Source organism: Crocuta crocuta, unplaced genomic scaffold (genome assembly GCF_008692635.1).
Source record: "Crocuta crocuta isolate KB4526 unplaced genomic scaffold, BGI_CrCroc_1.0 scaffold61, whole genome shotgun sequence".
NCBI lineage: Eukaryota > Metazoa > Chordata > Mammalia > Carnivora > Hyaenidae > Crocuta > Crocuta crocuta.
The window spans coordinates 5,396,346-5,405,346 of record NW_027528369.1 but is presented as its reverse complement, the minus strand read 5'-3'; the positions used below and the strand labels follow the sequence as shown (position 1 = coordinate 5,405,346).

Genomic DNA, 9,001 nt, shown 5'->3' with positions numbered 1-9,001 from the left:
ACATGGGGCACTCAGTGTTGAGGTGCTAGGCTGGGGCTTCTACCCAGAGCCGGGGTCCTCACCTCCCCGAGCATCCTGAGGGGTCTGGCTGTCCAGGCAAGGGTCCTGAACTTGGGCCACATCCTCCATGGAAGCTGCTGGAAGCAGATTCAGCCCAGGTGGAGCCTGAAAGGAGGATGTGCAGCCGTCTGGCTGAGAGAGCCCAGGGAGCCCACTCCCCAGCCCTCCCCCGCCTCTTCTGCTCTCCGGGACCCAGGGGAGGGTCTTGGGGGAGGGGGGATGGAAGTCCAGGTGGAGAAGTTCCCTTAGCCCCGCCGAGCGAGCCCTTCCAGGAGAGGCTCAGAGGCCTCCTCGGCCACTGGGCCGCTGCTGCTGGGATGCCTGCCATCAGTGTGGCCACAGCCTGCCTCCGCCCCGGGGAAAAGAGGAAGTGGTCAGAAGCAGCAAGAAAGAACCCTTAAAAGAGGACGTGTCCCAACTCATACCACCCCCTCCCCTCAGGGAAAAGGGGCCGAGCTTGCCCTGGGCTTCTGGGAACCTCCCACCCCAGGAAGTTAAGACCACAACCTGCTTTACCCCTCCCAGTGATGTCCTGAAAGCACTCTGGAATTCGGAGGGCCCCTGGGCCTTCAGCCTTGGGGACCCCCAAGGTCCAGGGCACAGTGGGGGCCCCCAACCTAGTGGTCAGCACTCAGCAGGCTCGTAACGCATGAAAAATGGAGGAGCAGGGGCATCATGCTGAAGATGACTCTGGAGCTGTGGTTTCAAATCCCGACTCCACTGCTTTTTAGCTCTGTGGTCAGGGACAGGTTGCTTACCCTCTCTGGGCCCTGGTTTCCTCATCTGCAACATGGAGACAACAAAGCCCTTACCTCTAACGGTTGCGGCAGGAACCCAAGGAGCTGTGGAATGCCAAATGCGGTGCCTGGTGTGCAGAAAAGATCGAGAAGCCAGTGCTACTGTGATGTCAGGGCAATCTCTGAGGCCCCGGGGCCCTCGGGGGACCTCCTTCTCAAGGAGCCCAGAGCTGCGGCTGGCAGCAGGTGGAGGCTGGGCACAGGGTACGTGCGGAGAGACCCATCAGCCATGCAGCTACCACAAATAGAGAGAGATTCAGAAGCATCTCAAGGACAAGAATAGTTGAGTCCCACCTCTCCAGAGGTCCCCCCTCCATGGCATCATCTAATCCTCCAGCACCTCCAGGGAAGGTCCATCTCTGCCTCCCCTCCCCCCTCTTTCAAACATTACAGCTGCCTCCACGTCCGTTTCACACCGTCCACGTCCACCAAGAACCAAACTTTGCAAGAAGACCCCAGAATTGAAAGAAAGAACAATGCTTTGGGCAAGAAACCCCTTCATTTCTCAGAGCCCTTCATCTCACAGGAGACTTCGTTACATGAAGACCGAGATCGTTCTCTGCTTCAAGCTCAGCAAACTCTTTTCCAAAATACCTGCCTAAAGCAAGAGCTGGAAATCTAAATAGAAACTCTTGGGACACTGGTGCCAGAAGCCGACACGTAGTTTCTGTGACAAAAGACCAAGAGACAGCAATATTTCAGCAATTCCCACAAAAGGAAACACACTTGGCCAACTTAAAAAAACAAACAAACAAGGTCAACCTCATTATCCCTCCAAAAAACGAAAATTAAATGCTCTTTTTACATTCAAATCAAACAGTTTGTACTTTTTATAAATGGTTTTCTACGTTTGTTCAAACACGTAGATCTCTATGTGTATGTAGGCTTGTAGCTCATTTTTTACCTCTCGAAATGGGATCTTACTTGATTTAACAATGCACTGGGGACATCTTTCCAGGTTGGCAAATGCAGCAAACTGCATTGTCTTTGTTTTTATTCGAGGTGGATGGATGGAGCCCAGTTGGATTAAGCAATGGCCCTACTGGTGGGCTGTTTACAGTTCTGCGTCTTTGCATTATAAGCAATGCATTCTTCCATACATATCTTTGAACACTTGGGTGGGTATATTCACAGAAAAAAATTAGTTTCCATTTTAAGTGCTGGGTCACATACCAAAGCATGCATATATATAGGTTTTAAGTTTTGACAGAAATGTCAAATTGCCATCTAAGTACTTTACTGTTTGACTCGGTAACAATATCTATTATATTTATTACTTTTTAAATTAAAAAAAAAACAAACACCCTGTTTAAGATTACTGAGATGAGGGGAAGAGCACCTGGGTGGCTCAGTCAGTTAAGCATCTGACTCTTGATTTCGTCTCAGGTCATGATCTCATGGTTCGTGGGATCAAACCCCCGCATCGTATCAGGCTCTACACTGACAGTGCAGAGCCTGCTTGGGATTCTCTCTCCCTCTTTCTCTGCCCCTCCACTACTTGGGCATGCTCTCTCTCTCTCTCTCCCTCTCTCTTTAAGTAAATAAATAAACTAAGGGGCACCTGGATGGCTTAGTTGGCTAAGCATCCAATTTCAGCTCAGGTCATGATTTCCATGGTTTGTGAGTTCAAGCCTCATGTCAGTCTTTATGCTGACAGCTCAGAGCCTGGAGCCTCCTTCAGATTCTGTGTCTCCCCCTCTCTCTGCCCCTCCCATGCTCATGCTCTGTCTTTCTGTCTCTCAATAATAAATAAAAATGTTTTAAAACATTTTTTTAAATAAATAAACTTAAAAAAAAAAAAGATACAGAGATGGTAAAGAGCAGCCCAGATGGGCTCAGGGAAGAGGCCCTTTGGCTGAGTCAGCTCTGGGTCCCCCAAATAAACTCTCAACCAGCTGCCCATGAACATGTAAATCAAATCTATGCTTTCGGTGCTGAGGGTTGACTTCTGTTTCCTGCCTGGACAGACCCATGTAAAAGCAACAGCGGAAAGGCCGCTGGGCTGAGCTTCGGTGAGCCCCCAGAGCCTGGCAGTCAACCCCACCCCTGCCCCCTACTCCGGGCTCTCTCTTGCTACATCCAACCCTTAGAGCTTGGAGAGGTCACCTGCAGGAAGGAAGGAGCCAGGCTGGGTCCCTGGGAAGGACTCAGGTTCAATCTCAGCTCTCATTGTGTCTCACTGCATGACTTCAGACAAATTGCCAAGACTCTCTGATCCTCAGTTTTCCTAATCTATAAAAGGGGTCAAATAAAACCCGTCTGGCTCCCTGGGTTGTGATGAGAATCAGATGTGGGAAAGGATGTGAAAGTAACTGGTCTTCCTTCCTTCTGTTTTGGGTTTCCCAAAAACAGCTGGGGAGCAGGGGAGCCCAGTCTGGGGTTTTCTGACCACAAGTGCTTTCCCAGTAACAGTCTTCTTCGAAGTTATTATTATTTTTTTAATCTGAATGGAAATGATACAAAATTCAAAAGGTCTAAAAGGGTAAGTGTGAGAAGCAAGCGTCCCACTTCTGACCACCTCCCCCACGCACCCCCCCACCCCCAGGTACCCTTCCCAGAGTCAGCCTTTGTTATCTCTTTTTTTGGGTCTTCTCCCCGGGTGTTTAGTGCATTTCCGCCTCTGCACCTTGCTTTAAAAAACAAAACAAAACAAAAATCTTACCAATGTTTCTTGAAGCTTTTCCCCCATCAGTGCATGTGAAGCTTCCTCGTTCTTTTTGACGCCTGCTGTTTACTTTGAAAGTTTTAACACTATAAAAAAGTTGCAAGAAGAGGAACATGAACAACCATATATTTAAAGCTGGATGCACCAAGTGAAGGGTTAATACACACCACATTTGCTTTATCTGTCTCTCTTTTTTCTAAACTATCCAAGAGCCAAGAGTTGGTATTTCAGTTCTACATACTTCGGCAGACAGCTACTAAGAAGGACATTCTCCTACACAACCACAATGCAATGATCACAGTCAGGGAAGTCAACATTGATCCAATGCTATTGTCTAACATATGGCCCATAATCAAATTGCCCCAGGTGTCTGATTAAAATGTCCTTTTTAAGAACAGGCTCCAATGAAGGATTGCCCAGTGCCCGTAAGTGCCAGGTCTGTTTAATCTTCTTCAATCTCCCGGCTATTTGGTCTTCTACAACATCAAATTTTTGAGGCCAGTTTTGCAAAATATCCCTCAATTTGGATTTCTTTTATACTTTCTTCACAATATATTTAGGATGAACACTTTTGTGCAGGAATGTTACATAAGTGACCTTACACCTCACTGGTGCTAATGGCAACATAGTATCCCTGCGCAGGATGTACCACAATTTATGTAACTTGTCCTCTGCCCATAGAGGCCTAGATGATTTCCAATCACTTTCATAAACAAAGCTACAATGAGTATTTTAAACTTCTGTCATTTTGAAGCAGTCTCGTGTGTAAGATAAATTCCTACAAGTGGAATCATGGCACCTGCATAATTGCCCTTTATAGGTGACACACCCCTTAATACTTCCACTGATACTGTGTGAGGCCGCTCTGCCCCAGGAGCNGTAAGATAAATTCCTACAAGTGGAATCATGGCACCTGCATAATTGCCCTTTATAGGGGACACACCCCTTAATACTTCCACTGATACTGTGTGAGGCCACTCTGCCCCAGGAGTCTCTCTCTCTCTCTCTCTAATTTTTAAGTTTATTTATTTTGAGAGAGAGAAAGTGCGAGTGGGGGAGGGGCAGAAAGAAAGCGAGAGAGAAAATGCCATGCTGCCAGCGTGGAGCCCAGCCTAAGGCTGGAACTCACCAACCGTGAGATCATGACCTGAGAAGTCAGACACTGGAGCTGCTGGGCCACCCAGGCGCCCGGCTCATTTTTTAACTTGCATCTCACTGTGTCCTGGCTAGTAAGGTCACACGTCCTTGCTGAGTCTCTGGGTGACAAGATTTCCTTATCTTTCCCCCCATGAGTTTTGGCTGGAATTGGCAGGAAATCCTACTTTGCAGAGAAACGTCACGAGGGCTCCCCTGAAACACAAGTTTTGCTCTTGGCTACAAACACATCCATTTGCTCTGTAAGCTCAGCTTCAAGGGGAAGTGGGGCTTGTTAAGCAAGGAAGGTGTGTTAAGCACCTTGCTAGCTGCTTGATGGAGTTAGCAAGGCTGCCAAGTGAGTATGATTAATCTGCCCATTTTACAGATACGGATACAGAGGTTCACAGAGGCTACGCGGCCTGCTCGCCATCACTGAAGCGTGGATAGGTCCTATTCTCCGCCTTCTTGGGTGTGGGTGGCTGGGAGAGACAAAAACAAATTCTACATATTCATTCTAAATCCAAAAAGCTGTTAATTCCCTGCCGCGGCGTTGGGTGCAGACGAACCATTCCAGCTCGCACCACCGGCTCTCAGACCACCTGAAGACTACCTTCCCCAGAATGCACCGCTCGCACGGACTCTTTCGGACTCTGTAGACTACACTTCCCAGAATCCAGTGCGCACACGCCCGCGACTCGCTTCCGCTTCCGGCCCGGGCGTTTCCTGGGAGTTGGAGTTTTTGTGATGGGAGCCGGACCGCGAGCACCCATGGAGGATCCCCGGGGCCGTCACCCACTCGTGGCCGTCACCCCCTCGTGGCCTGACGGCATCCGGTGGGAGTAAGGGCCACGCTTACCCACCGGGAGACCCTGGGCAGGCCTGAAAGCGCTTTCTACCGTCTTCGGGCCAGCAGGCGGGCTCCGTTCGTGGCCGCACGGCCCTGGGCGGGGGGAGAGGGGGCGGGGGTCACCGGTTGAGACTTTCTCTGACTCACTTTAGGGTTCGTAGGGGTTCACTTAAGGGTCCTGGCATTCTCTGTACTGTTGAGTTTTCGAGCGGCCATGAGGTCCCGGCCTTTATTCTGTGACATCACGTTGCGCCAGAAGCGCCCCCATGTTTTTCTTCCTTGAGACACCTGCTCCCTTCTAAGCAGTAAAGAAAGAAAGGAAAAAAAAAAAAAAAGAGGAAGTTAGCAACTTTTAACATGCTCTCTGGCTCCTACGCATTCTTGGCCGCTCCGGCGAGTTAGGCTCACGGTAGCCAGGGCAGTCTTTGAAAGTTAAATCACTCAGTCGCTGTATTACGTTCCATGGCTCCCCGCCCCCCCCCGGCTCCCAGGATCCCATGCAGACTCCGTACCATGTAAGAGCCGACCTGTCCACATTCACCTGATTCTACCTGCCACCCCATTAATCCCCTCCAGCCCCCCGGTCCTGGCTCCTGGCCTTTGGCCACCCAGGTGCCTCAGCCTGGACTGTGCTACCTTCTGTTCTTTGCTCATCTTACAGCGGTTCATTCATTCTGTGTCATTCAGAGTCCAACCAAGAGATAGAAAGCACTCTCATTCTCTTCACAGAGAACATAAAGATCAGTCCATTAAAAAGGTATCGTGGGTTAATAATGTCACAGAGCAGCTACAGCCTCCAGGGCTAGAGAAGCAAAGGAAGCAGCCCGTTTATGGTTACGAGAATTTAGAAGGCCGGGGGAGGCCAGGGCTAGGCTCCAGGCTTCTGAGGGGCTGCCCAGCCTAAACATCACCTCCCCGGAGAGATGGTCCTTATCCTGGTAACGCCCCTGCAGAGCACCCCACCCTTCCCTTCAGAACGCCGTCCGCAGGTAGTAATGCCGTGTTTACGTGTGCTGGTGTCTGTCTGACCTGGTTTTCTCCCCGGGACCCCTAAGAGCAGTGTCCAGGCCACACTGCACATCATTGTGCTAAGTGCGCCCCAGACGCCTTGTTAACAGAATCATTTCTCGGGGACAGTGCATTGGGAGTTTCTGCTCTGGCTGGGCTGGAACTCTGTCACTCATCTAAATTCTACTTGACCTTGAACCTGCTCTTTGCCCAGGACTTCGCTGTAACTAGAGTGACCAAGATAGACCCCTGGGCACAGGACTGAAGGTGGCACTCCCTCTTGCTGCGCAGAGGCAGGGCTACCCTCGAGAAGAAGCTCATGCCAGGCCCTGCCTTGAATGTTGCCTGGCACTGAGCAGGGGTTCAGTAAATAGGTGTTGAATGAATGAATGGGGGCACCTAGCCTCCTGTTTTCCAGGGCACCAGTCTACTTGGAGTAATTGATTCCCTAGGTCATCTTTTGGCTGAGAAGGGCGAGGCTGACTTACACTGTTTCTCCCTCCCCCATGGTAAATTTTATGCTTTTACAATTAAAATTTTTAATGGAACAGAAAATCCCCCCCCCCCGCCCCCCGCAGGAAATAAGTCATGTGGTGCAGTGGGAAGTGTATCTGCTTTAGAGCCAGAATATCTGGGTTCACACTGAAGTGATTCCCCTTCTAGGCTGTGTGGGCTTGGGGAAATCATCTTACCTCTCTGAGCCACACTTTCCTCATCTATAAAATGCAGCTAGAATAACATCAAAGCCCCAGCACTATCTGTGGCAGATCGAGGTACTTTATACAAGTTTGTTTCCGGTTGTTGTGAGCTCCAATCACAGCTCAAACAGAGAATCTCCCTCTGACTCCCGGAGAGTGGGGTGTTGGCCTTGTGTGGGGCTGGATCAAAACCAAGGCTGACAGGCATGGTCCATGGGAGGAGGCTGCCTTGTGGGAACCTCTCTTGCTCTATGAAGCAGAAAGGGTATACGGGTCAGAACTCTCTTCAGACTTGCTCAAGTGAAATGGAAATTTATCGTCTCACATATGGGGCACTACCTTCAGGTCAGGCTGGATCCAGGAACTCAGTAGACCTTCATCAGGGTTGTCTCACTCATCAACCCAGTGACTGGGCAATAGGGGTGCAATGACTGCTCCTTGCTTGACTCCAGTGCCTCTTCAGGCTGGTCAGGGTGACTGTGATTGACAGCCCCACCGAACCAGCTTCCGGAGGAAAAGGGGTGATGTCACCCAAAGACTAGAGGAAAGTAAGATAAATGGTAAACCTTACTACCTGTCACTTACTGTTTGAAGCATTCCTTCTCGTTAATCCGTCAAATCCTTCTAACAACCCTACAAAGGAGGTATCATTCTTATCATTCCCATTTTACAGATGAAAAAGCACAGATTGGCTCAGGTCAGAGCTCGTTAAAAGGGGAAGAGCCTGTTTTCAGCTCCTGACAGTCTGGTTCCAAGTCCAAGCACTCCCTCCCTATCAGATGATGACAGCAGATGGACACGACAGGGACAGCCCCAGAAGGGGTCCCAGCACTCTCCTGGGGGAGTATGGAGAGCAGCTGGGGACCACAGCCTCAGGTCGCCGGGCCTCAGGCTGAAGCCCATCTTCAGTCCCTCTGCGTCTGGAAAATTCTGGGAACTCTCAGAGGAATTACCACAAGCTGCGAACATTCCCAGGCTCCACCCCAGGGGTGAAAGTCCTGGATTGAAGAGCCAGATACCAGTTTTGCCACTGCCACAGGCTGGCTGTGTGGCTTGGGGCCAGTCCCTGCCCCTCTCTGAGCCTTGCTTCCTCTTGCAAATGAGCAAGTTGGGGCCGACTCCCCATGACTGAGGGTTCTCTCTGGGGAGAAGCTGGGGGTGAACTGCTCCCACTTGTGGTCGGCCACAAACTGCCCTGTCCCCAGGTGCTGGGGAAACAAGGTGTCCCCTGCCCCCGCACATCAGTGGCTCTGAGTCCCCAGAGGGACTGGGCCTGACTGTGAGCCCAGCTTCCTCTCCCACGGCCACCCTTCTCCCCCAGCCTCACCTCACTCACCATTGCCGCGCCTGCCCCCAGACAGCGCCCCTCCGCGGCCAGGCTGGGCCAGCGCGTTCCTGCAGCCTCTTCTCCATCTGGTGTCTTAGGCTTCCACCCAAGTATCAGACGCTCCCGGGACAGCGGCCCTCACCTGAGGTGGTTGCACAGGCGTTCCGGGTTTAGCAAGTAAAAATGCAATCTTTGGGACAGAATTCTAGTAAAGAGTTGTGAGTCGTTTCTCTGAAATTCAAATCTAACTGGGAAACGTGCATTTTGTCTGGCAACCCTCCCCTAGGGGACGTTTATCCATGTCTGGAAACAATGTTTATCATCAAAACGCAGGGCTGGGGGGGTTCATTGGCATCTAGTGGGTTGAGGCCAGGGACGCTGTTTAACAGCCTACAATACACAGGCGTGAGGCATGATCCTACCCAAACGTCAGCAGGGCCAAGGATAAGAAATTCTAGGTTG

At 50.7% G+C, this 9,001-nt stretch overlaps 2 long non-coding RNA genes across 2 annotated transcripts; both read right to left on the bottom strand.

Moving 5' to 3' along the window:
- Positions 1–1,183: 1,183 nt before the first annotated feature.
- Positions 1,184–5,175, bottom strand: LOC144223467 (uncharacterized). Its single transcript, XR_013332696.1, has 3 exons — positions 4,978–5,175; positions 3,520–3,608; positions 1,184–1,524 (listed from the first exon to the last, which is right to left on the bottom strand). It is a non-coding gene; the product is annotated as an uncharacterized LOC144223467 (long non-coding RNA).
- Positions 5,176–5,659: 484 nt separating this feature from the next.
- Positions 5,660–7,738, bottom strand: LOC144223468 (uncharacterized). Its single transcript, XR_013332697.1, has 3 exons — positions 7,552–7,738; positions 7,207–7,461; positions 5,660–5,804 (listed from the first exon to the last, which is right to left on the bottom strand). It is a non-coding gene; the product is annotated as an uncharacterized LOC144223468 (long non-coding RNA).
- Positions 7,739–9,001: the final 1,263 nt, after the last annotated feature.